The sequence below is a fragment of the Lepidochelys kempii genome, chromosome 15 (assembly GCF_965140285.1).
Source record: "Lepidochelys kempii isolate rLepKem1 chromosome 15, rLepKem1.hap1, whole genome shotgun sequence".
Taxonomy (NCBI): Eukaryota; Metazoa; Chordata; order Testudines; family Cheloniidae; genus Lepidochelys; species Lepidochelys kempii.
Window position 1 is genome coordinate 561,300 of NC_136394.1, and position 25,462 is coordinate 586,761.

The 25,462-nt window shown below is 48.6% G+C and overlaps 1 protein-coding gene across 2 annotated transcripts in view; it reads left to right on the top strand.

Moving 5' to 3' along the window:
- Positions 1–3,294: 3,294 nt before the first annotated feature.
- Positions 3,295–25,462, top strand: part of GAL3ST1 (galactose-3-O-sulfotransferase 1) — a 41,240-nt gene continuing 19,072 nt past the window's right edge. For both annotated transcript variants that reach the window (XM_073312934.1, XM_073312935.1), the window contains exon 1: positions 3,295–3,663. The gene's annotated coding sequence lies outside the window, so the exon portion shown is untranslated. The remainder of the gene's footprint in view (positions 3,664–25,462) is intronic.

Sequence of the window (25,462 nt, forward strand, 5' to 3'; positions counted from 1 at the left end):
CAGGAGGTGCAGTGTGAGGTGTCAGGCATGCACGGGGCTGCGCCAGACATGCAAGGTGGCAAGTGAGGGGTGCAATATGGAGAGCAAGGTGCAGTGGACGGGGATGAGAAAGGCACATGACGGCACAGGGCTCATTGCCCAGCACAGCAAATGCTGGCTTCTTCTGAGTAGGACCCCAAGAGCTGCCTGGGGCAGGGCACAGCAAGCCCTTGGGGAGCAAAGTGCTGCTGTGTCGTCCCCTTTAAAAGCAGCAGCCTGGCTTATAGGCAGATGGGAGGGAGCCAGGGCTGGGGCTGGCTGAACAATGGCCCCTATTCTGTGCCTGGGGTGATGTGTTAGGCGGTCCAGGCAGATGGGAGCCGGGGTCCGCTGCTGCCGCGGGTGGAAAGATCACTCACGCGCCTCCCACTTCAGATCCGCTTACGCTGCCTGCTGGGGACAAAGGAGCCTGTGGGCCACCTCGGTCCCCAGCTCCCCACCAGGAGCTGCCAGCAAAGGGCTGGTTTGTTTCCTCTGAACAAAACACTGCTTCATGCCCCAGGCCGGGCCCTACCCCTCCTCCCCACACAGGTCTGCGGGCAACACCATGGCCAGGTCTGGGCTGGATCCAGGCATGAATAGGAGCTGTGGGAATCAGAGACAGGCCTGGCAGAGGCATCTTTCAGAGCAGCAACTGGGCTTCAGCTGGGGCATCTCTAGCGGCTGGTCCAGAACCCTCCTACCCAGGCTAACAGTGCCAGTCTGTGAGTGGGTGGGTGATGGATGAAGCATCCCTCACCGTACAAAAGAGACAGGCCTTGATTGTAGTGACTAAAAGGGGATTCTGTACTGAGGCTACTAGACACAGATAGACCCTGTGGTCCTCTTTGGCTGTGTATCTGCCATCCTGAGCTGCGTAGTTTGACCGCACAGGGTCTTCCTACATCCTGGCCTGGCCGCAGTGGTCATAGAAGGGTCTGCTGATAGTGGAAATGAGGGGTAATAGGAGATGATCAGCGATGGAGGTTCAGCAGCTATATGAAGCCACCAGAGGAACTGATTAGACACTAGGGGCTGAAATGCCAGCCACACACAGGTGGCACCCAGCTCTATGTATCCGCTCTGGCAGATGTGACCAGCTCCCTCTCCCTGTTCTCCTGGTGCCTGGCTGGGACCAGCCCCTGGACAAAGAGCAGCTGGTGAACACCACACCCAGGTGAGACAGAGGCAATGCTGCTATGAAGAGGGAAGTGCCATGAAGATCTCTCCTCTTCCATAACTTCCCCCTCAATCAAGGGCACCTGCTCCTTGGGGATACTGGCTGCCCAAATAGCCCAGACAGCACAAACTGCCCTCCTCTGACTATGACTAGCCAGACAATCATGCCCTGTCCTGTCTGACACAGACCTGGCCACGGTGAGGACATTTAGGACTTCCCAGCTCCATTAGGGCGGTTCAGCTGCCACGATGGAGCTGCACACCCTGGGTATATGCCAGCTGGTGCCATGCACAGCAGCCTGTCCGCTTAGCAGCACACCTGTGCCCTGAGCACAGCACCCCAGCGCTGCACCCCATTGAACAGAGACCAGCGCAGGACCCTGCTGTCCCAGCCCTCCAAGGAACAGGCCCTGCTGCCTGAGAGACGCCTCTCCCTCCGCGAGCACAATGTCCCATGACAACTATGTGCCTCCGGGGCCCGACACTGTCTCCAATGGGGGAGGTTCGTGAGTACAGGAGTCAGAACCCTCATGGGCGAAGGGCTTAGATTGTGGAACTCCCTGCCACATGAGAGACAAGACCACGGGCCTCAGAGGGATCAGAACTCAATGCAAAACTCATCTCTTCAGCTTAGTTTCCCCTCAAGAGCTCTCCACACACAGGCTTTGTCTTCACTGCCAAATAATATGTGTTTTTACACTGAAAATGGATGCAAGAGGCTAGGCAAGGTCAACCATGGGCAGCAGAATATTGTTGACCCATGGTAGAACTCCACTAGAACTTGACAGTGGGCTGGCTAACGTGCGGTCATGACCCCCCCCCCCCGAAAAAAAATCCATCTGTGTTGCAGAGAAGACAATAGCCAGAGGCAAGATAAGCCTTGGCCAACTTCACCCACTTAAACACACCAGAAAAAATAATGCTATGGCCTGTCAGTGAAGAGAGGGCAAGAGAGTTTGTGTGATTGTAATTGGACTTTAATAACTTGGCAGGGACTCAGCTGCTCCCTGATGATGCCCATAAAGGTCTATAAATAAATAAAGAGATAAGTGGTGGGGATCAGCGATTCCGTTAGAGAAAGGCTGGCTGGGGAATCAGTGAGACCGGGACAGTGATGAGTGAGCAGGGACTGAGCAGGCCAGGCGTGGGCTGTGAGATGTCAGCTTCTGGCTTGGAATCGGGATAGGGCTGAGCAGAGACAGACTCTGCCTTGGACAGGATCTCTGAGACAAGCCTCGGCCACAGAGTTCAGATCCAGATCACAGCTCCCCCCAAGGTCAAAGCAGCAAGGTTGCCCCGCCCAACCCCCCTTTTCAAAGCCCCCTCTGGAGTGGAGCTAAGCCTCTGGGAAAAGGCTGGCCCCTCCCAGTCTGCGAAGCAGTGTGCTCGAGGAGGTGCTTGGAGCAGTGCCAGCCACCTGCGGTTTCCAGCTCGCATGCTGAGCCAGCTCCAAAGGCCACTGGAGTCTATGGAAAGATCCCCACTGATTTCAATTGGCTTCAAACCAGGCCCACTGTGAGCAACCTCCTGAGCAGTATGAAGCCATTTCCCAGCCCCAGCACATGGGAGACCATTCCTCGCCAATGAGCAGCTACAGTGGGGCTTGCTGTCTGCCTCTCCCCCAGCCCTGGTGGGTGGAACAGGCCCTGCTGTATTGAACCTCTTACTGTGTGTTTACTGAGAAATCTCAGCCAATCTTGAAACCCCATCCCTGCTAGCAGCTGCCAGGTGAGCCAGGAACCCGTCCGCCTCCCAGCCTGCCACGCCTGCCTGCTGGGTTACGGGTAGGGCCCTCTCCACTAGCCACCAATGGAAACCTGTCCTGTGGTCAAGTGCCTGCCACAAGCTCCCAGCCCTGGCTGTTTTATCTGCATGCTCTGGGCCCTGGGCTCCTGCCATGGTTGGTAAGGCTGCATTTTTCTGTGCCTAGCAGGAGAAATGGGGAAGGAGTGCATGGTCTTCAGTGACAATGTCTTTGTTGATGTCAATGCTGCAGAAGGATACAAATGGTTCTGTTGTTCTCAGCCCCGGAAGGGAGGGCTGTGAATGAGCTCTCTGTGCGGCTTGAAGTGGGAGGAGGGACAAGCCAGGGAGCCAGCTAGGGTGATGGTGAGAGTTCATTCTCGGGACAGTCTCCCTCCAGGAGATGGTGGGAGGGTCCAGCCCCAGCTCCACACCTGGGAGGAGAGTCTGAGATCCTGGAGATAGCAGGCACCATTGGAAAGAAACTGCCTGTTCCAAAGTCCCAAGCTGATGGCATGGCCCTGGCACCGTGGAGTTGGCATAGGGAAGGTGGCCACGACTTCTAGGGAGGGCTGAGCTGCCTTGTAAGAGCTGGCACTGGGATAGTTGCCCAGGAGATTCCATGTTGAAGCAGCATCCCAACGCCCTTTGCGTGCAGTCTGGTCCGACTGAGCCCTGGAAGAAAAGGGAAGTTTGCAGAGAGGAGCTTAAGCCAAGGAAAAGGTGAGGTTCACAGCGGTTTTTTTACAACATATCTACTGCAATGGGGAGTGCGTGTGTGAGAGAGAGAGAGCGTGCAGGGGACGTGTGTGTGAGAGAGCATGTGGGGGAGTGTGTGTTGGGTGTGTGTGAGAGAGAGAGACCATGCATAGGGGATTATGTGTGGTGAAAGAATGGAAAGGGGTGAGGGGGTGATAGAGTGTTTGTCTGTAATGGGGAAGGGAAAGCATATAGTTAGAGCACTGGGTGGTTGCGTGCAGTGGGGTAGTAGAGTCTGTGTGTGCCAGGACACTGTTTGTAAAGAGTCTGGCTGTCACTGAGAGTGTTTGCGGGTGCAGCAGGGAGCATGGGCTTGGGAGAGGGAGATGTATGGGGAAGAGTGAGAGCCCTCCTTTTCCTCTGGGATGCCTGCTCTGCCGGAGGAGTGCCACTGGGGACAGGCTTTCGGGGCTGGGAGGGCTGCAGGGGTGGGGGTAATTGTGGGAAACCTGCTGTCTCTGGGGGTAGCAGTGGGGGTCATGTGTGTCTACAGGAAAGTGGGGGTAGCTGTAGGGGACATGCTGTCTGGGAGGGGCAGTTGGGGCCATGTTCTCTGTATGGGCACAGCTGTGTTACTCTCGTTAGGAAGGTGGTAAGTCACCATGCCCCTGCTCCCAGTGCTAACAGGGAGCCACAAATAACAGGAGCTGCTCCTTGCCACCTGCCTGCAGGGCTGCAGCCTGCATTAATTATTAATCTACTCACCTAAGGCAAAGTCAATACTGAGGCTGGGCTATGAAAACGATCCCAGGAGTATTTATTTATAAACATCCCAGTGGAGGCCAGGCCTGGGTGGAGGAGAAAGTACTCTCTAGCATCCCTGGGAGCAGGGGGAAATGCCCCCTCCACTCTAATGACCATGGATTGGGGATTAGAGACTCTTACTGCAGAGCAGTCACCGGCTGGAGGAGGCAGTTACTTGTTTCACTGCCCGTGTCTCAGGATTTACAGAGCTGGACTCCAGCTAATAGGCTTTTGTGTGTTTCTTTTCACATTTCATTGAACCTCTATAGCTTGGGTTTAGCCAACATCCTGCAGTGTCCGCAACCCAGCCTTGGGCCAGTGCATGGGAACCAGGAAGTGAAACTGACAAGAAACAGAACCGGAAACTGACCAGCCTGTTTCACTGTTTGCTGAGTAAAAGGCAAAAAGTAAATAAACTGAATGGGCAAAGAAAAGTGAGTTAGATGCTTACAGTGAGACCCTGCTTTGAATGTGTCTGCAGCAGTGACCCTCTCCATACTCAGCAGACCTGCTAGCTGTTTGTGTCTGACTCAATTTTCCTGACCTTAGTGACCAAACAAACAAAAACCCCAATAACTTTTGACTGCTCTTAACTGCTGGAAAGTCACATAGCTCTGGGAGAGTGTGTCAGATTGTATTCTGGCTTTTGCATAATTATAATCAATAATAATAATTATGATTAATAAAATATTAATAATAAATACCTACCTCTTATGTAGCACTTTTCATCAACAGAACTATCAACTGAGTTTCAATGACAGGGCCCCAGTTATCTGATCCCAGAACACAATGGCATTACTGAAGCTGTAATGTGGTCTGCAGAATTTTAATTACCAGCGATGATGCATGGGAAGGAATGAGCCCAGTTTTGCTCTCTGATCCAAGGGCTGGCTGTCAAAAACTGAGCGCATTTGTTCTGGAGGAACAAGAAACATGAAAACCATTGTACCATTTTTATAGTCCCTCCTCAGGGAAGAGATGCTCCTTATAATTGTTTCCCGTCAATAATCACAGGTATAATTAGTGGCAGAGGGAAGGAGCTTGGCCCAGATTCTAATCATGGCAATACGTGCACATCTAGTGCTATGCTTAAAGTCATGGCTTTGCTGTACCCTTGGTAAAGAAAGTGGGAAGGAGTGAGTTTTCAATGCAGTCAGTCTTCTGATGTCACAACCCCTTTATGCTCTCATCACTCATTTGAAAGCTATCTACCAGGAGTGACATTTTGGTCTATGCCTGATCTGCACACAGACTTGTGCCAGTTTCACTATAATGTGCTGTTAAATCAGTGAAAAACCTGTGTGGATACACCTAAATTGATTTAAATGTGGCTTACAATCATTTAGTTTAATTTGGCTTCTAAGTGGTTTAAACTGAATTGAGAAAAAACACTTTTAAACCAATTCAAGAGTGCACATGCGTCTTTGCACTACACCACTAACTTAAGTTGATTTAAAAGCAATTCAGTGAAACCAGTACAACTTTGTGTGTAGACAAGGCCACAGTGAGAATGGCTTGACTGACAGGCCCTTTGCACAGCAGTTTCCCTACACATAGGTGGAGCCCCACCAAATTCACAGTCCATTTTGGTCAATTTCACGGTCGTAGATTTTTAAAAATAATACATTTTATTATTTCAGATATTTAATCTGAAATTTCACAGTATTGTAACTCGGGGTCCTGACCCAAAAGAGGGTTGTGGGAGGGGGGGGTCACAAGTTATTGTACGGGATTCGCAGTATTGCCACCCTTACTTCTGCACTGCCTTCAGAGGTAGGTGGCTGGAGAGCAGCAGCTGCTGTCCAGGCGCCCAGCTCATAAGGCAGCACTGCCACCAGCAGCTTTGCAGAAATCAGGATGGCATGGTGTGATATTGTCACCCTTCCTTCTGCGCTGCTGCCTTCAGAGCTGGGCCCTCAGTCAAGAGCTGCCGTTCTCCAGCCGCCCAGCTTTGAAGGCAGCAGGGCAGAAGGAAGGTGGCAGGGCGTTGCCACCCTTCCTTCTGCACTGCTGCTGGCAGTGGCACTGCATTCAGAGCTGGGCGCCTGGACAGCAGCTGCCGCTCTCTGAAGACAGCACAGAAGTAAGGGTGGCAATCCCACAACCCCTCCTACAATAACCTTGCGACCACTGTTCCCTCTAAGCTGTGCGCATGTACGCACGCACACAGATCCTAAACCCCCCGCACACGGCGAAACACCGTGCACACAAATATTTGCACAGAAGCACAAAAATTTGCACAGAAGAAATTTTTTGCACGCACAGCCTGTCAAAAATTAGAGGGAACTTTGCTCGTGACCCACCCCATACCTCTTTTTAGGTCAGGACCCCCAGTTTGAGAAACAGTGGTCTCTCCCATGAAATCTGTATAGTATAGGGTGAAAGTAAACAAAAAAACAGATTTCACAGCAGAGACCAGATTTCATGGTCCATGATGCATTTTTCACAGCTGTGAATTTGGTAGGACTCTACACATAGGGCAGCCTTTTACTGCTAGTGACGGTATTTTCTTTCTATTGTGTAAAAAGAGATTTATTCCTACTTCAGCAGCCAGAGAACCCTGGCTGCCTGTGTGGAGCACCTTGGCCCAGATGCTCAAAGGGATTTAGGTGCATTTCAATGGGAACTAGGGACATTGGAGAATGTGGGCCCTTCTCCCCACCTCAGCAACTTCTGCATGGCAAGGGAGACATGTTTACAAATGCTTCCACTATGCTGCTCATTTTTACACGTTGGGCACTTTGTGGGGTAGAACAGATGCTTGAGTTTGCTGGTTCTGTCAGAGAAAATCTCTCTGTTTCCAGATTAGGCTGTAATAATAATACCTTGCATTTCTATGGCATTTTCATACCAAGTGTGCTGGTGGAGGGGCTACTGTCTTTTGGATGAGCTGTAAAACCAAAGCCTTGGGTGTGAAAGATTCCAACTCACTTCTCACAAATATCAGGGTAGTAGCTCTGGTCCTGGCCCATTTCTGACTATGGTGTCATTTATAATCGCCTGTTCTTCAAATTTCCCCCTGAATTTTCAGCTGAATGCAGGACTTAATATCCTAAATTGTTGTTTAGTGTTCTAGGATTCTGTTAAAGAGCTGCCATGTTCCACCCCAGAGGTGGCTGCATGGCAGTGCTGGGTGAAGTGATTCCTTTTTTGGCCTCCTTTGGGCTAGAAGCTGCTATGAGAACATAGGCCATTATCTTACCATTACTGCCACTCTTGAGAATACTTACAAAACTGTCCCCTGAAGAGAACCTATTAAACCCCAGTCTCTTCTCTGCCAGACGTGTCTGCTGACCATTTGATAAAATCACCTTGGGGGACTATAGAGGTGGGAGTCAAGAGCCGTTAGGTGCATTTCAGTGGGGCTCAGGGGGCTGCTTGTCTAATGAGACAAACGATAGCCTGACCCTGTTGCATTTACACAGCAATGTGATGTTGCCTCTGCATGTTTCAAGGACACAGGAGGTGAGTTATGGTGCAACCGCTCCAGTAGTAGGTTTCCTATCTAGCATGAAGGTAGAATCATAGAATCTGAGGACTGGAAGGGATGTCTTCTAGTCCAGTCCCCTGCACTTAAGGCAGGACTAAGTAATTATCTAGACCAGCTTTTCTCAAACTGGGTTCTGCGGACCCTGGGGGTCCCCGAGGATACTCCAGGGGATCTGCAGGCATCGCTGATCAACTCCTCCTCCCCTCTATTTTCCGGAGACTACTGAAGCCAAACTGGGAGATTTTAGGTGCTAAAAGTCTGGCAGCACAGCAGGGCTAAGCAGGCTTCCTACTTGCCCTGGCTCCACACGGCTCCTGGAAGCAGCTGGCACGACCCTGCAGCTCCTGGGTGGAGGCCAGGGGTCTCGGTGTGCTGCCCTAGCCCGAGTGCCAATTCTGTAGCTCACATTGGCTGTGAACTGTGGCCCATAGGAGCTGTGGGGCAGTGCCTATGGGCAGGGGCAGTGCACGGAGAGCCCCTGGTCCCCCCACCTAGGAGCCACTGCCAGAGGGGTGTGCCAGTCGCTTTCGGGAGCCATGCAAAGTAAGAGCCGCCTGGCCGGAACCCACACCCTCTCCCACACCCCAACTCCCTGCCCCAGCCCAGAGTCCACACCCTGCACCCAAACTCCCTCCCAGAGCCTGCACCCTGCACCCCCCCTGCACCCCAACTCCCTGCCCCAGCCTGGTGAAAGTGATTGAGGGTGGGGGAGAACGAATGATGGAGGGAGTGGGGATGGAGTCAGCGGGGGGTGGGAAGAGGTGGGGCGGGAATGGGGCCTTGAGGGAAGGGATGGGGTGAGGGCAGGGCCTGGGGCTAAGTGGATGGGCTTGGGGGGTCCCTGAAAAATTTTAAATCAAAATGGGGGTCCTTGGGTTGCTAAAGTTTGAGAACCGCTGATCTAGACCATCCCCAGCAGATGTTTGTCTAATCTGCTCTTAAAAATCTCCAATGGTGGAGATTCTACAACCTCCCTGGGCAATTTATTCCAGTATTTAACGACCCTGATAGGATATTTTTCCTATTGTCCAACCTAAACCTCCCGGGTATTCCTGGTGCTGCCATCCCAGTGGTATCAGCCATTTCAGTCTGTGCCTACATAGATCCCCTTCTAGCCTGGAGGTGTTGGGGTTGGAAACACAGACTGGTGTTTGATGATGATGCCTCTGGTTGCTGATGGGGTGTCTTTGTCATAAGCCCAGGAGGAGACTATCTTTCCTGCGTCAAGCCTGGGGTCATGATCACTGGGCTAGAGGAAGAGAAGTTCATAGAATCATAGAATATCAGGATTGGAAGAGACCTCAGGAAGTCATCTAGTCCAACCCCCTGCTCAAAGCAGGACCAATGCCCAACTAAATCATCCCAGCCAGGGCTTTGTCAAGCCTGACCTTAAAAATATCTAAGGAAGGAGATTCCACCACCTCCCTAGGTAACGCATTCCAGTGTTTCATCACCCTCCTAGTAAAAAAGTTTTTCCTAATATCCAACCTAAATCTCCCCCACTGCAACTTGAGACCATTACTCCTTGTTCTGTCCTCTGCTACCACTGAGAACAGTCTAGATCCATCCTCTTTGGAACCCCCTTTTAGGTAGTTGAAAGCAGCTATCAAATCCCCCCTCATTCTTCTCTTCCACAGACTAAACAATCCCAGTTCCCTCAGCCTCTCCTTATAAGTCATGTGTTCCAGTCCCCTAATCATTTTTGTTGCCCTCCGCTGGACGTTTTCCAATTTTTCCACATCCTTCTTGTAGTGTGGGGCCCAAAACTGGACACAGTACTCCAGATGAGGCCTCACCAATGTTGAATAGAGGGGAACAATCACATCCCTCGATCTGCTGGCAATGCCCCTACTTATATATCCCAAAATGCCATTGGCCTTCTTGGCAACAAGGGCACACTGTTGACTCATATCCAGCTTCTCGTCCCTGTAACCTCTAGGTCCTTTTCTGCAGAACTGCTGCTGAGCCATTCGATCCCTAGTCTGTAGCTGGGAGTCTCTGCTGGGAGCTGAGGTGCCAGGTCCCTCTTGAATGACTTGGAGGAAGCGAGGCATTAGAAAGACGGTAGCTGCTGCTGCCAGGCTGGTGGGAAGAGGATCAGCTTTCCGATCCTTGTGTTCAGGTACAAAGGCTGCCAGGGATACACCAGTGAAGGGTAGAAAGGACAGCAGCAGAGAGGCAGTTTGTGAGAGCATCCCCGCCCCCTCCCCGGGAGGTCTGCCTATCACTAGACGATGACAATAGCCAAAAGGCTGGCACCCTCCTGCCCCCACCCAGCTTCAGATCTGGAACTTTTCCTGTGGACCAGTTTTAGTGGAAGGGAAGCAGCTGGTTCTGCCCGAGACACTAGGCTGCAGTGTTGGGTGTCAGGGATAAGGGAGTCCTGTTACCAGCTGCTGCCCTCAACTTCAGGATCCACTTACAATTTCCATTCATTATTCAGTGCGATGGGAATCTCAGCGGCAACCAGTCAGCACTGAGTGGCGCCCGTGAATACTGCTCCAAAACCAATTCTTCCTAATATGGTGTCTGTTATATGAGGATGTTTCCCTGTTAACAGACTGGCATTTCTTGACTTCTGCCTTTCTGCAACATTGGTTTCTGTAAAGACAGTTAAAATGATTATTAATCCTTTTCTGCCTAATGCAGTAGGTTTTTTTTGTTTGTTTGTTTGTTTGTTTAACACAATACGCAACAATGCTAGCAACAAGACAAACACAGAATCATAGAATCATAGAATATCAGGGTTGGAAGGGACCTCAGGGGGTCATCTAGTCCAACCCCCTGCTCAAAAGCAGGACCCATACCCAATTAAATCATCCCAGCCAGGGCTTTGTCAAGCCTGACCTTAAAAACTTCTAAGGAAGGAGATTCCACCACCTCCCTAGGCAACGCATTCCAGTGTTTCACCACCCTCCTAGTGAAAAAGTTTTTCCTAATATCCATCCTAAACCTCCCCTACTGCAACTTGAGACCATTACTCCTTGTCCTGTCCTCTTCCACCACTGAGAATAGTCTAGAACCATCCTCTCTGGAACTACCTCTCAGGTAGTTGAAAGCAGCTATCAAATCCCCCCTCATTCTTCTCTTCCACAGACTAAACAATCCCAGTTCCCTCAGCCTCTCCTCATAAGTCATGTGTTCCAGACCCCTAATCATTTTTGTTGCCCTTCACTGGACTCTCTCCAATTTATCCACATCCTTCTTGTAGTGTGGGGCCCAAAACTGGACACAGTACTCCAGATGAGGCCTCACCAATGTCGAATAGAGGGGGACGATCACGTCCCTCGATCTGCTCGCTATGCCCCTACTTATACAGCCCAAAATGCCATTGGCCTTCTTGGCAACAAGGGCACACTGCTGGCTCATATCCAGCTTCTCGTCCACTGTCACCCCTAGGTCCTTTTCCGCAGAACCGCTGCCTAGCCATTCGGTCCCTAGTCTGTAGCTGTGCATTGGGTTCTTCCGTCCTAAGTGCAGGACCCTGCACTTATCCTTATTGAACCTCATCAGATTTCTTTTGGCCCAATCCTCCAATTTGTCTAGGTCCCTCTGTATCCTATCCCTGCCCTCCAGCGTATCTACCACTCCTCCCAGTTTAGTATCATCCGCAATGCTGAGAGTGCAATCCACACCATCCTCCAGATCATTTATGAAGATATTGAACAAAACCGGCCCCAGGACCGACCCCTGGGGCACTCCACTTGACACCGGCTGCCAACTAGACATGGAGCCATTGATCACTACCCGTTGAGCCCGACAATCTAGCCAACTTTCTACCCACCTTATAGTGCATTCATCCAGCCCATACTTCCTTAACTTGCTGACAAGAATACTGTGGGAGACCGTGTCAAAAGCTTTGCTTAAGTCAAGATACAATACATCCACTGCTTTCCCTTCATCCACAGAACCAGTAATCTCATCATAGAAGGCGATTAGATTAGTCAGGCATGACCTTCCCTTGGTGAATCCATGCTGACTGTTCCTGACCACTTTCCTCTCATGTAAGTGCTTCAGGATTGATTCTTTGAGGACCTGTTCCATGATTTTTCCGGGGACTGAAGTGAGGCTTACTGGCCTGTAGTTCCCAGGATCCTCCTTCTTCCCTTTTTTAAAGATTGGCACTACATTAGCCTTTTTCCAGTCATCCGGGACTTCCCCCGTTCGCCACGAGTTTTCAAAGATAATGAAATCACAAGACAAAACATAAAACACAAAACAATTTTTGTCACGACAATAGATTCATGGAAATCTGGGTTGCTCTTCAGCTGGTATCAGCTTTTCCTGATTTTTTGAAAGACAAAAAGAACATGTCTCTACCCCTTTTGGGGTGGCAGATTTTTGCTTAAAATATCCCTTTCTTTTACAAATACTCTTGCTGATTGCAGGCAAAACAGAGGAATTACCCCCATACTTTCCTGTGTTTTTGTTCTAGAGGGAGGCCAGGTTTCAATGGCTTCTACCTTTTAAGGGTTTAGGGGAAATTATCCCACTGTTTAGTCATTAAACTCATGAGGTGGTGTACCTCAGTTTCCCTTGCTATATAGGAGACCAAGTTTGTAATGTTTTTTTGCTGTGCTAAGTTTTAAGTTTATTCACAGGTAATAGCTGAGAAGCATCATTACCATATGACCTTAAAGGTTTTTTTGTTTTGTTTTTTTTCCCAAAAATCATACCCTTTACATTGTTACAGGGGTACTTATTAACATTAAATTTATCCCAAAGTTTAATATTAACAATAACATTAGCATCAAATTTATTAAAGGTATCTTGTTATATATACCATGAATTTTATCCTTGGGGTTTTGGTGAATTAAAAAGGAGAGTCATGCATTTAAGCAGACCCCTTTTGTACCTGTCTTCAGATTTCAGCACTGCATAGTGCATTTTTCTACTTCAGGTTAACCTGTTCCTCTCTTATTTTTAGGTTTGACCTCTTTTTCCACCTTCCTCTGGAGGGTCATAATTTAAGCCTTTTGGTTTCAGGTAGTTTCTTTGCTTACCAGGTATGTTCTTTATCTGCAGCTCCTTTGTGCTGCCATTTCTGTGCAGTTCTCTCCTTTCTCTATCAGTTAGCTAATTTGCATCAACACAGATGCTTTCTGGCTTGCTTTTGGATCCAAAGCCATCAGCCATCAGAGACTGTCTTAAAAGGGATACAATCAACTTTCACCAGAGTTCTGATTACTTTTAACTTTCAACTCCTGCTTCCAAAACACACAGCAATCTGAAAAAGAAAACTCAACCTATCTTGGCTCCTTTTGGAGCCCTAATAGGATTTTAATTAAGTAGCATGTTTTATTTGCATTTCTTTTACCGCTTCTACAATATACACTGCACACATCCTGGGGAAAATGCACATTTCTTCCATAGTTTAACTTCTATAACATTGTATTAGCCATATCAATTTTTACATAAGATGTAACTGTTTCTTTTGTGCTCACCGAGTTTTCATATACCCTTATCAAAGTAAAAAGAAAAGGAGGACTTGTGGCACCTAAGGGTATGTCTACACTATGAAATTAGGTTGAATTTAAAGAAGTCGGTTTTGTAGAAAGCGGTTTTATACAGTTGATTGTGTGTCCCCCCACACAAGTGCTCTAAGTGCATATAGTAGGCGGAGTGTGTCCACTGTACAGAGGCAACCGTCGACTTCCGGACCGTTGCACTGTGGGTGGCTATCCCACAGTTCCCGCAGTCTCCGCCGCCCATCTGAATTCTGGGTAGAAATCCCAGTGCCTGATGGGGCTAAAACATTGTCACGGGTGGTTCTGGGTACATATCGTCAGGCCCCCGTTCCCTCCCTTCCTCCAGGAAAGCAAGGGCAGACAATCGTTTTGCACCTTTTTTCTTGAGTTACCTGTGCAGACGCCATACCACGGCAAGCATGGAGCCCTCTCAGCTAACCATCACCATATGTCTCCTGGGTGCTGGCAGATGTGGTACTGCATTGCTACACAGCAGCATTTTATTGCCTTTTGGCAGCAGACAGTGCAGTATGACTGGTAGCCATCATCGACGTAGTCCTGGGTGCTCTTTTAGTCGGGCGCCTGGGCAAAAATGAGAGTGATTCAGCCAAGTCATTTCCCTTTTAAGTTTCGTCTCATGGCGATTCAGTCCTACCGGCAGTGCACTGTCTTTTAACCTCCAGCCAGCAGAAGATGATGGCTAGTTGTCATTCTGCACCGTCTTCTGCCGAGCACTTAGGAGATGATGACGGCTAGCGGTCATACTGCACAGTCTGCTGCCAGCAAGATGTATAAAGATAGATGAAGTGGCTCAAAACAAGAAATAGACCAGATTTATTTTGTATTCATTTTCTCCTCCCTCCCTCCTTCCCTCTGTGAAATCAACAGCCTGCCAAGCCCAGTTTTGAGTTCTATCCTTGAGGTTTTGAGTTCTGTCCTTGAGGGGGCCATTCAGTTTCTCGCAAAGCCACCCCTCTGTTGATTTTAATTCTCTGTAAGCCAATCCTATAAGCCATGTCGTCAGTCGCCCCCCTCTCCATCAGGGCAACAGCAGACAATCGTTCCGCGCCTTTTTTCTGTGCAGAGGCTATACTACAGCAAGCATGGAGCCCGCTCAGATCACTTTGGCAATTAGGAGCACATTAAACACCATGCACATTATCCAGCAGTATATGCAGCACCGGAACCTGGCAAAGCAATACCGGGCGAGTAGGCGACATCAGCGCAGTAACGTGAGTGATGAGGACATGGACACAGACTTCTCTCAAAGCAGGGGCCCTGGCAATGTGGGCATCATGGTGCTAATGGGGCAGGTTCATATGGTGGAACGCCGATTCTGGGCTCAGGAAACAAGCACAGACTGGTGGAACCGCATACTGTTGCAAGTCTGGAATAATTCCCAGTGGTTGCGAAATATTTTGCATGCGTAAGGGCACTTTCATGGAATTTTGTGACTTGCTTTCCCCTGCCCTGAGGCGCAAGAATACCAAGATGAGAGTGGCCCTCACAGTTGAGAAGTGAGTGGCAATAGCCCTGTGGAAGCTTGCAACGCCAGACAACTACCAGTCAGTTGGGAATCAATTTGGAGTGGGCAAATCTACTGTGGGGGCTGCTGTGATGCAAGTAGCCAACGCAATCAAAGATCTGCTGATATCAAGGGTAGTGACCCTGGGAAATGTGCAGGTCATAGTGGATGGCTTTGCTGCAATGGGATTCCCTAACTGTGGTGGGGCCATAGACAGAACCCATATCCCTATCTTGCCACCGGAGCACCAAGGTGGTGAGTACATAAACCGCAAGGGGTACTTTTCAATGGTGCTGCAAGAACTGGTGGATCACAAGGGACGTTTCACCAACATCAACGCGGGATGGCCGGGAAAGGTACATGACAATTGCATCTTCAGGAACTCTGGTCTGTTTCAACAGCTGCAGCAAGGGACTTACTTCCCAGACCAGAAAATAACCGTTGGGGACATTGAAATGCCTATATGTATCCTTGGGGACCCAGCCTACCCCTTAATGCCATGGCTTATGAAGCCATACACAGGCAGCCTGGACAGTAGTCAGGAGCTGTTCAACTACAGGCTGAGCAAGTGCAGAATGGTGGTAGAATGTGCATTTGGATGTTTAAAAGCACGCTGGCGCAGTTTACTGACTCGGTTAGACCTCAGCGAAACCAATATTCCCACTGTTATTACTGCTTGCTGTGCGCTCCATAATATCTGTGAGAGTAAGGGGGAGATGTTTATGGTGGGGTGGGAGGTTGAGGCAAATCGCCTGGCTTCTGGTTTCGCACAGCCAGACACCAGGGCGGTTAGAAGAGCACAGGAGGGCACGGGGTGCGCATCAGAGAAGCTTTGAAAACCAGTTTCATGACTGGACAGGCTACGGTGTGAAATTTCTGTTTGTTTCACCATGATGAAACCCACCACCCCTTGGTTCACTCTACTTCCCTGTAAGCTAACCACTCTCCCCTCCTCCCTTTGATCACCACTTGCAGAGGCAATAAAGTCATTGTTGCTTCACATTCATACCTTCTTTATTCATTCATCACACAAATAGGGGGATAACTACCAAGGTAGCCCAGGAGGGGTGGTGGAGGAGAGAAGCACCAGGAGGGGTGGTGGAGGAGGGAAGGACAAGGCCACACAGCACTTTAAAAATTTAAAACTTTAAAACTTATTGAATGCCAGCCTTCTGTTGCTTGGGCAATCCTCTGGAGTGGAGTGGCCAGGTGGCCAGAGGCCCCCCCACTGCGTTCTTGGGCGTCTGGGTGAGGAGGCTATGGAACTTGGGGAGGAGGGCGGTTGGGTACACAGGGGCTGTAGCGGCGGTCTGTATTCCTGCTGCCTTTCCTGCAGCTCAACCATACTCTGGAGTATATTGGTTTGATCCTCCAGCAGCCTCAGCATTGAATCCTACCTCCTCTCATCACGCTGCTGCCACATTTGAGCTTCAGCCCTCTCTTCAGCCCACCACTTACTCTCTTCAGCCCTCTCCTCCAAGTCATATTGTTCTTTCCTGCACTCTGACATTGTCTGCCTCCACGCAGTCGTCTGTGCTATGTCAGTGTGGGAGGACACCATGAGCTCAGAGAACATTTCATCACGAGTGCATTTTTTTTCGCCTTCTAATCTTCACTAGCCTCTGGGAAGGAGAAGATCCTGTGATCATTGAAACACATGCAGCTGGTGGAGAAAAAAAAAGAGGCAGTGGTATTTAAAAAGACACATTTTCTAGAACAATGGCTACACTCTTTCATGGTTAAAACCTTGCTGTTAACATTACATACACAGCACATGTGCTTTCGTTCCAAGGTCGCATTTTGCCTCCCCCCACCATGTGGCTAGCCCCTCACACCCCACCTGCCCCCGTCTAACAGCGGAGAACATTTCTGTTCAGCCACAGGCAAACAGCCCAGCAGGAATGGGCACCTCTGCATGTCCCCTTAAGAAAAGGGGGACAAAAGGGGGAAAAGGGGGACCGTATTTCAACCAGGTGACCATGAATGATATCACTCTCCTGAGGATAACACAGAGAGATAAAGAACGGATGTTGTTTGAATGCCAGCAAACATACACTGCAATGCTTTGTTCTACAATGATTCCCGAGTACGTGCTACTGGCCTGGGGTGGTAAAGTGTCCTACCATGGTGGGTGGAATAAGGCTGCCCTCCCCAGAAACCTTTTGCAAAGGCTTTGGGAGTACATCCAGGAGAGCCACAAATGCCAAGGCAAATTAATCATTAAACATGCTTGCTTTTAAACCATGTATAGTATTTTAAAAGGTACACTCACCAGAGGTCCCTTCTCCACCTGGCGGGTCCGGGAGGCAGCCTTAGGTGGGTTCAGGGGAGACTGCCTACAGGTCCAGGGTGAGAAACAGTTCCTGTCTGTCGGGAAAACCAGTTTCTCAGCTTGCTTGCTGTGAGCTATCTACAACTTCATCATCATCATCTTCCTCGTCCCCAAAACCTGCTTCTGTGTTGCCTCCATCTCCATTGAAGGAGTCAAACAACACAGCTGGGGTAGTGGTGGCCGAACCCCCTAAAATGGCATGCAGCTCATCATAGAAGCGGCATGTTTGGGGCTCTGACCCGGAGCGGCCATTTGCCTCTCTGTTTTCTGGTAGGCTTGCCTCAGCTCCTTAAGTTTCATGCGGCATTGCTTCGGGTCCCTGTTATGGCCTCTGTCCTTCATGCCCTGGGAGATTTTGACAAATGTTTTGGCATTTCGAAAACTGGAACGGAGTTCTGATAGCACGGATTCCTCTCCCTATACAGCGGTCAGATCCCATACCTCCTGTTCGGTCCATGCTGGATCTCTTTTGCAATTCTGGGACTCCATCATGGTCACCTCTGCTGATGAGCTCTGCATGGTCACCTCTGCTGATGAGCTCTGGCCAGCGTGGCAAGCTGCAGGTGACCATGCAAACAGGAAATTGAAATTCAGAAGTTTGCGGGCCTTTTCCTGTCTACCTGACCAGTGCATCTGAGTTGAGAGTGCTGTCCAGAGCGGTCACAATAGAGCACTCTGGGATAGCTCCCGCAGGCCAATACCGTCTAATTGCGTCCACAGTACCCCAAATTTGACCTGGCAAGGCCGATTTAAGCGCTAATCCACTTGTCAGAGGTGGATTAAGGAAATCGATTTTAAGAGCCCTTTAAGTCGAAAAAAAGGGCTTTATCGTGTGAACGGGGGCAGGTTTACATCGATTTAATGCTGCTAAATTTGACCTAAACTCCTAGTGTAGACCAGGGCTAAGACACTAACAAATTTATTTGAGCATAAGCTTTCGTGAGCTACAGCTCACTTCATCGGATGTTTTTGCAAATACAGACTAACATGGCTGCTACTCTGAAACCTTATCAAAGTGACAGTTTGATTACTCAGAGCTACCTTAAGGCTCAGTGTTTCTAACATTGCTTCTTTGTGCACCTCACCACTGCTGTTGCTCCAGAAGGGCACACTGTCTTTTTTAATTTCTTATACTTTTACTACAGCTCTTATCTGCTATTTTGTTACCAAAAAACAAATCCAGAATCTTTTCCTATTTTCCTGGCTTTGACTGCCCTGCTTGCAGCCACAGCTTTGGTTTTTAAAAAGATATTGAACATTATAAAGCATTAAGGTACCTTAAGGGTTAAATGCTAAATACCAAAGCCAAACAGCACTAGTTACCTGTGTCTGGCAAACAGTGTCTGTCATTTCTGCAACTTTTAATGAAAGATTTGAATGGATTTTAGTGGTATTATTTAAAAACAGAACAAAACCAATTCATCTTAAACCTGCAGACCAGGAGTATTGATTTAGGTCCTTAAAACCTCACATATTTACACAATATATTTACACACACACATTATTTTTTCTTAACATCCCTTACACTGCTTTAATTTTTACACAGTTATACATAGATTACATGTGTATACATTTGCGGGAGGTAAAGTTTCAGTAGAAACCCCTTATGTTCTTTTAGTGAATTTAACTAAATTGTTCATAGTCAAATGATTTAAATCAGATTGTCTCTTTGCCTGGCTTATTTACAGACATTCCTTTGGAAAAGAGCCCATTTTTCCTTCAGAATGTCTGCAAAGAAACCAAGAATTCTTTTTCTATAACACTTTTCCTTTTTAACATTTTGACAATGTTCAACTGCTTAATTCCCTTCAGAATCTGCAGTTAACTTCTCACTCTCTTTCCTTAAATCACTTGCTTATCTCCCAAAATGACACCTTCATCAACTCAGATTTCACCATTCCGAGTACAGTAACTCCTCACTTAAAGTCGTCTCACTTAACGTTGTTTCGTTGCTGATCAATTAGGGAACATGCTGTTTAAAGTTGTGTAATGCTCCCTTATAATGTCATTTGGCAGCGGCCTGCTTTGTCCACTACTTGCAGGAAGCTAGTGAGGGCTTGGAACCAGGGTGGGCCGGCAGCCCCGCATCAGCTCCCTGCTCCCCTAAGTTCTCTGTGTGGCAACTGCCCAGCAGGCTATCAATTGCCGGCAGTTCAGCTGTCCCTCCCCCCACTGCCCTGTGCTGCTCCTGCCCTCTGCTTTAGAGCTGCTCCCTGAGCCTCCTGCTTGCTATGTGCAGGGGGAGGGAGAGGAGGAAGAGGGGGGCTAATGTCAGGGTGTCCCCCTCCCCCGGCTGCTGCACCCCACTTACTCCATCTTCAGTAGAGCAGGGGGGACACACGACAGGGCTCAGGACGGAGGGAGCTTCCTGGCAGCAGCTGCGGTCTCAGTTTGCTGATCTACTTAACAAGGTAGGGTATTTAAGAGTGTGGTCTGGGGTCAGCATACTTAAAGGGACAATGTGCATTTCTCTCTCTCACACACACAGTGTGTGTCTCTGTCTGCCATGCTGTCTCCCCTCCCTCCATTCGTGCTGCCTTGTAGAGTGTGAGGCTACATTAACAGCAATGAGTTAACCCTTGAGGGCTCAGCCAATTGCTAGTTCATCATTTAGCAGTAAGACACTTCCTGCTATCTATTCAGGGGACACCATTATAGGGCCTAATCACATCAATCACACTATCACACTATCGTTCACCTGCGCATCTACCAATGTGATATATGACATCATGTGTCAGCAGTGCCCCTCTGCCATGTACATTGGTCAAACTGGACAGTCTCTACATAAAAGAATCAATGGACACAGATCAGACATCAAGAATTATAACATTCAAAAACCAGTTGGAGAACACTTCAATCTCTCTGATCACTCGATTACAGACCTAAAAGTGGCAATTCTTCAACAAAAAAAACTTCAAAAACAGACTCCAACGAGAAATTGCTGAATTGGAATTAATTTGCAAACTGGATTTTCATGTTCTCTGTATATAAATCTCCCCACTGTATTTTCCACTGAATGCATCCGATGATGCTCATGAAAGCTTACGCTCAAATAAATTTGTTAGTCTCTAAGGTGCCACAAATCCTGCTTTTCTTTTTGCGAATACAGACGAACACGGCTGCTACTCTGAAACATTTCCTGAGAAGTACCCCACCCTCTGACTTCACCACCTCAGTCAAGCTTCACAATCACCATCGCTGTGTAGCAGTATTAAATTGTTTGTTTAAAACTTATACTATGTATAATATAGTCTTTTGTCTGGTGAAAAAATTTTCCCTGGTACCTAATCCCCCCATTCACATTAATTCTTATGGGGAAATTGGATTTGCTTAACATCGTTTCGCGTAAAGTCGCATATTTCAGGAACAGAACTACTATGTCAAGTGAGGAGTTACTGTATTGTCCCAGGGATCTGAAATCCCCATGCCTATCCTTTCCTTACTCCTGCCACTAGGCCCCTCAGGGCTCCCAACCTGTTTTCCAATCTCTTTATCTGTTGCCTGCCTGCTTGTCTGGATCTGATCCTGCTTTCCTCGCTGAACTATCCCTTCTTATGGGCACAGGCTTTGTCCCGCTAACCATTTAGCAAAGAGGGTGGGCTCCTCAATTAGCCCCCACACTTCCTGGTCCCTTTTGTTTAACATTTTTCTTAAAATTGTGAAATCACAACAATATCCCACACTCCAATATCCTTCAGAGTGAGGTTTTACAGAAATCTACTCCTTATTTGCCCACGCTTGTGCTGGGACTTACAAAACACAAAAAATCTATATCCATAAAGAAAAGAAGTACTTGTGGCACCTTAGAGACTAACCAATTTATTAGAGCATAAGCTTTCATGAGCTACAGCTCACTTAATCAGATGCATAAAAACTCTGTTTGACAGAGCAGGAGGGGGGAACGCTAAGCCCCCTACCTTTTGGGCTACGACCGAGGGTCTATTCACCTATGTAATTTTTCCCCAAAAGACGGGTCGCCCCGAGGACTCTAATCCTCCCCCTATTGCCTGGCACTTCTACGACCGGGGGTGTGCACATCAGAATGATCAATCACTTTATATGTATGGTATATCTTTTAGCAGTATTTAGCAGTGTTTTCAACAATCACAGTGCATGTCTTCCCCCTTTTGCAATTCTCCACCAAAAATGTTATGCTTAAAGAAGCACAGGGGATCTTTTTCAGGGGAAAAGGCAATACACCACTTTATTGAAGATACAACAATTAGCATATGCATTCAATCACACGCACACACACACTGTTCCGCCAGTCATTGTTATAGTTACCAGTCCAGAGTCCAGATCAATCTAGTGGCCAGGTAGGTTGATCACGGGTAGAGAGGAGCCGGGTTCTGTCAGTTGCGACACAATACTTCAGGGAAGTCTTGGCAGGATGAACCCAAAGTGATTTTCCTTCCTTGGGAACCAATGAGTTTTGCACCATCATGCTGTAATCAACTGTTGTTTGATGAGTGCTTGTTTTCTTACATTGTTTTTCTCATCCTTTATCTTGTTCTTTCATTAAGTCTTTCAGGGAGTTATCCCTGCTGGTTTTGATCACTGCTATCTTGTCCCCATTGATAGGTGCCTGTCTCATTTTTAGAGTCGTCAATCTACCCTCCTCTGATATTTCAATAGGGGCATGTTTCAGCCTCCTGGCACCCTTGTGTCTGTCTCTGGTTCCTCCCTAGAACATCTGGTTCAGCCATGGCCTTCACACTTATCTCTTAACACCCATTCCTCATTCACACACAAAAGAGAATTAATTTACACAGAACATTTTGAACAGGAACATCAAATTGCAATGCAGAAGAAAAACAATCATGGCATTCTTTTACTTATTTTAAAATGCTAAGCCTACAACAAAGTGGTGACCCTCAAAGGTCTGTTACTGCCTTGAAATCAGCTCAGATACAGAATTATACAAACATAAAATCCTACTACTACAACAGGCCTCTCCCCCCCCTTCCCCCGCCTGCCCTCCCCATCCTCTCCCCTCTTTGGTCTACACATGGTAATGTTTTTGGAAGTATGAAGGGGCCTCAGTTTCAGATTTTTGCCCTGAGTCGCCCAAAACCTTTGTGGGCCTTGCCTGGAGCATTGCTGCAAGCATAGAATCATAGAATATCAGGGTTGGAAGGGACCTCAGGAGCTCATCTAGTCCAACCCCCTGCTCAAAGCAGGACCAATCCCCAACTAATCATCCCAGCCAGGGCTTTGTCAAGCCTAACCTTAAAAACCTCAAAGGAAGGAGATTCCACCACCTCCCTAGGTAACCCATCCCAGTGCTTCACCACCCTCCTAGGGAAATAGTTTTTCCTAATATCCAGCCTAAACCTCCCCCACTGCAACTTGAGACCATTACTCCTTTTTCTGTCATCTGCTACCACTGAGAACAGTCTAGAGCCATCTTCTTTGAAACCCCCTTTCAGGTAGTTGAAAGCAGCTATCAAATCCCACCTCATTCGTCTCTTCTGCAGACTAAACAATCCCAGTTCTCTCAGCCTCTCCTCATAAGTCATGTGCTTCAGTCCCCTAATCATTTTTGTTGCCCTCCGCTGGACGCTTTCCAATTTTTCCATATCCTTCTTGTAGTGTGGGGCCCAAAACTGGACACAGTACTCCAGATGAGACCTCACCAATGTCGAATAGATGGGAATGATCACGTCCCTCAATCTGCTGGCAATGTCCCTACTTTTGCAGCCCAAAATGCGATTAGCCTTCTTGGCAACAAGGGCACATTATTGACTCATATCCAGCTTCTCATCCACTGTAACCCCTAGGTCCTTTTCTGCAGAACTGCTGCCTAGCCATTCGGTCCCTAGTCTGTAGCTGTGCGTGGGATTTTTCTGTTCTAAGTGCAGGACTCTGCACTTGTCCTTGTTGAACTCATCAGATTTCTTTTGGCCCAATCCTCTAATTTGTCTAGGTCCCTCTGTATCCTATCCCTACCCTCCAGCATATCTACCACTCCTCCCAGTTTCGTGTCATCTGCAAACTTGCTGAGGGTGCAATCCACACCATCCTCCAGATCATTAATGAAGATATTGAACAAAACTGGCCCCAGGACCAACCTTTTGGGCACTCCGCTTGATACCGGCTGCCAACTGGACATGGCGCCATTGATCACTACCCATTCAGCCTGAAGATCTAGCCAGGTTTCTATCTGCTGTAGTAAGAGACCCTGAAATACAAACCCTTGTATCAGAGGCCTGGTCTGAGGCCTAAAGCCTGAACCAAAGTACTTCCAGGCATTGCTAAGCAAAGCTGGGCTGTGAGCCAGAGGCAGGCCCTAATTGCAGAACTTGGCAAGAAAAGGGATCCTAGAAAGCATGTGCTAATGATATAAGTAGTAATAAGAGGAACGTGTACCAAGATGGCACCTGGACATCCCAATACGAGGACACTTCACAGAGATAACAAGGAACAGCCAGATGCACCCCAAAGACAGGGTCAAAAGGACAGCATGATGGACAGATCTGTTTGTTTGAACCAACATGATCAAAGGGGGAGACAGCACCCTAATGAGTCAAGGGGCTGTACCTCAATATGTCAGTAGGGATGAGTAATCTGTCCTGCAACTGTATAAAAATAGGTCCCGGAGTGCATATCTTTGCCCAGCCTAGGGGGCAGTGGAGTGTCCCGCCACTGACTGAGCTGTGTCCATTGCCAGGGGGCACATATTCGTAGTAAGTCCTGGAGAGTCTGTAGGAAACTATTCCTGGGCTTCGTTTGACAATAAACCGGGCCAGGTGCCTTCGTACCTTACGAGAGTCTGTGGTCTTTGGGGGTTCTCTTGGGGTCTGCTGTGTCAGCTATCTGCACAGAGCTGGGGCAGCACACAGAGGGAACACGCATGCAGCCGACTGTTATCATCATCGAACCAGAGCAGAGCACCTCACCAGTAGCTACCGACAACATCCACCTTATAGTCCATCCATCCAGCCCATACTTCTTTAACTTGCTGGCAAGAATACTGTGGGAGACAGTGTCAAAAGCTTTGCTAAAGTCAAGGAACAACACATCCACTGCTTTCCCTTCATCCATAGAGCCGGTTATCTCATCATCGAAGGCAATTAGATTAGTCAGGCATGACTTGCCCTTGGTGAATCCATGCTGACTGTTCTGATCACTTTCCTCTCCGCTAAGTGCTTCAGAATTGATTCCTTGAGGACCTGCTCCATGATTTTTCCAGGGACTGAGGCAGCTTTCCCATCCCCAAGTAGCATGTCTCCTTGTCCTAACACAGAGGACAGCATTGCTGCAATGCAGTTGCTCACACGCTACCAGGCAGCTCCAGCCTCAGTCAGTTGTCAGACCTTGGACCTGCTCATCCCCTCTGCTCCCTGGGACTTCCAGAGAACTCATCCCTTGCAGGTTGCAGCTGATGGTTTGCAGGTGCTGTACCCTTTTAACTTCCCTCTGGTCCCTGCTGGCTGGCTCAAGGCTTCCTAGACAAGCTGAGGGGGTCGGACAGGAGGGGCTGGGCTTCCCAAGAAGGGTCATGTGCACCCTGTGCATAGGGTGGGGTGGTAAGAATGAGTGGTGCAGGTGATCAGGTGCATCCCTGTGTGCCTATGAACCATGGAACTAGAGAGCAGCAGGAGGCTGTCCCTGGGGAGGCTAGGCTACAGGGCTCAAGATGGGGAGAGCCCTTTCCTTGGAGAGCAGGTGAAAAGTTCACTGCCCCATGGATATTTATAAGGCTGTCCTGGCAGGTACACGTCTGTGCACTGCTGGCCCCTGTGGGAGTGAATCAGACGTGTGTGTCCTTCTGCTACCAGGTGTGCAGACTTAGGCTACATCTATACTAGAAACTTCAAAGCACTCCCGCAGCAGCGCTTTAAAGTGTAAGTGTGGTCACGCGCTCCTGGTAATCCACCTCCATGAGAGGAGTTGCTCAGAGCCTGTCCACGCTAGCGCTGTAAAGCACTCAAACTTGCTGCACTGAGGGGGCGGGATTTTTCACACCCCTGAGCCAGCAAGTTAGAACGCTATGAAATGTAAGTGTAGCCAAGCACTTAGACCAGGTTACGTGTATTTCTGGGCACCCCTGCCCCTGCTTGGATGGTTTGGCTTTCGTGTGTGTCCCTGTGTGCGCACAGGTGGCTCGAGGCCCCTGGAAATTAGTCTGAATGATGGATGCAGGTCCCCACACACCTAAAGAAAGCCACAGTCCCTGCCCTGACAAGCTTACAGTCTAAAGA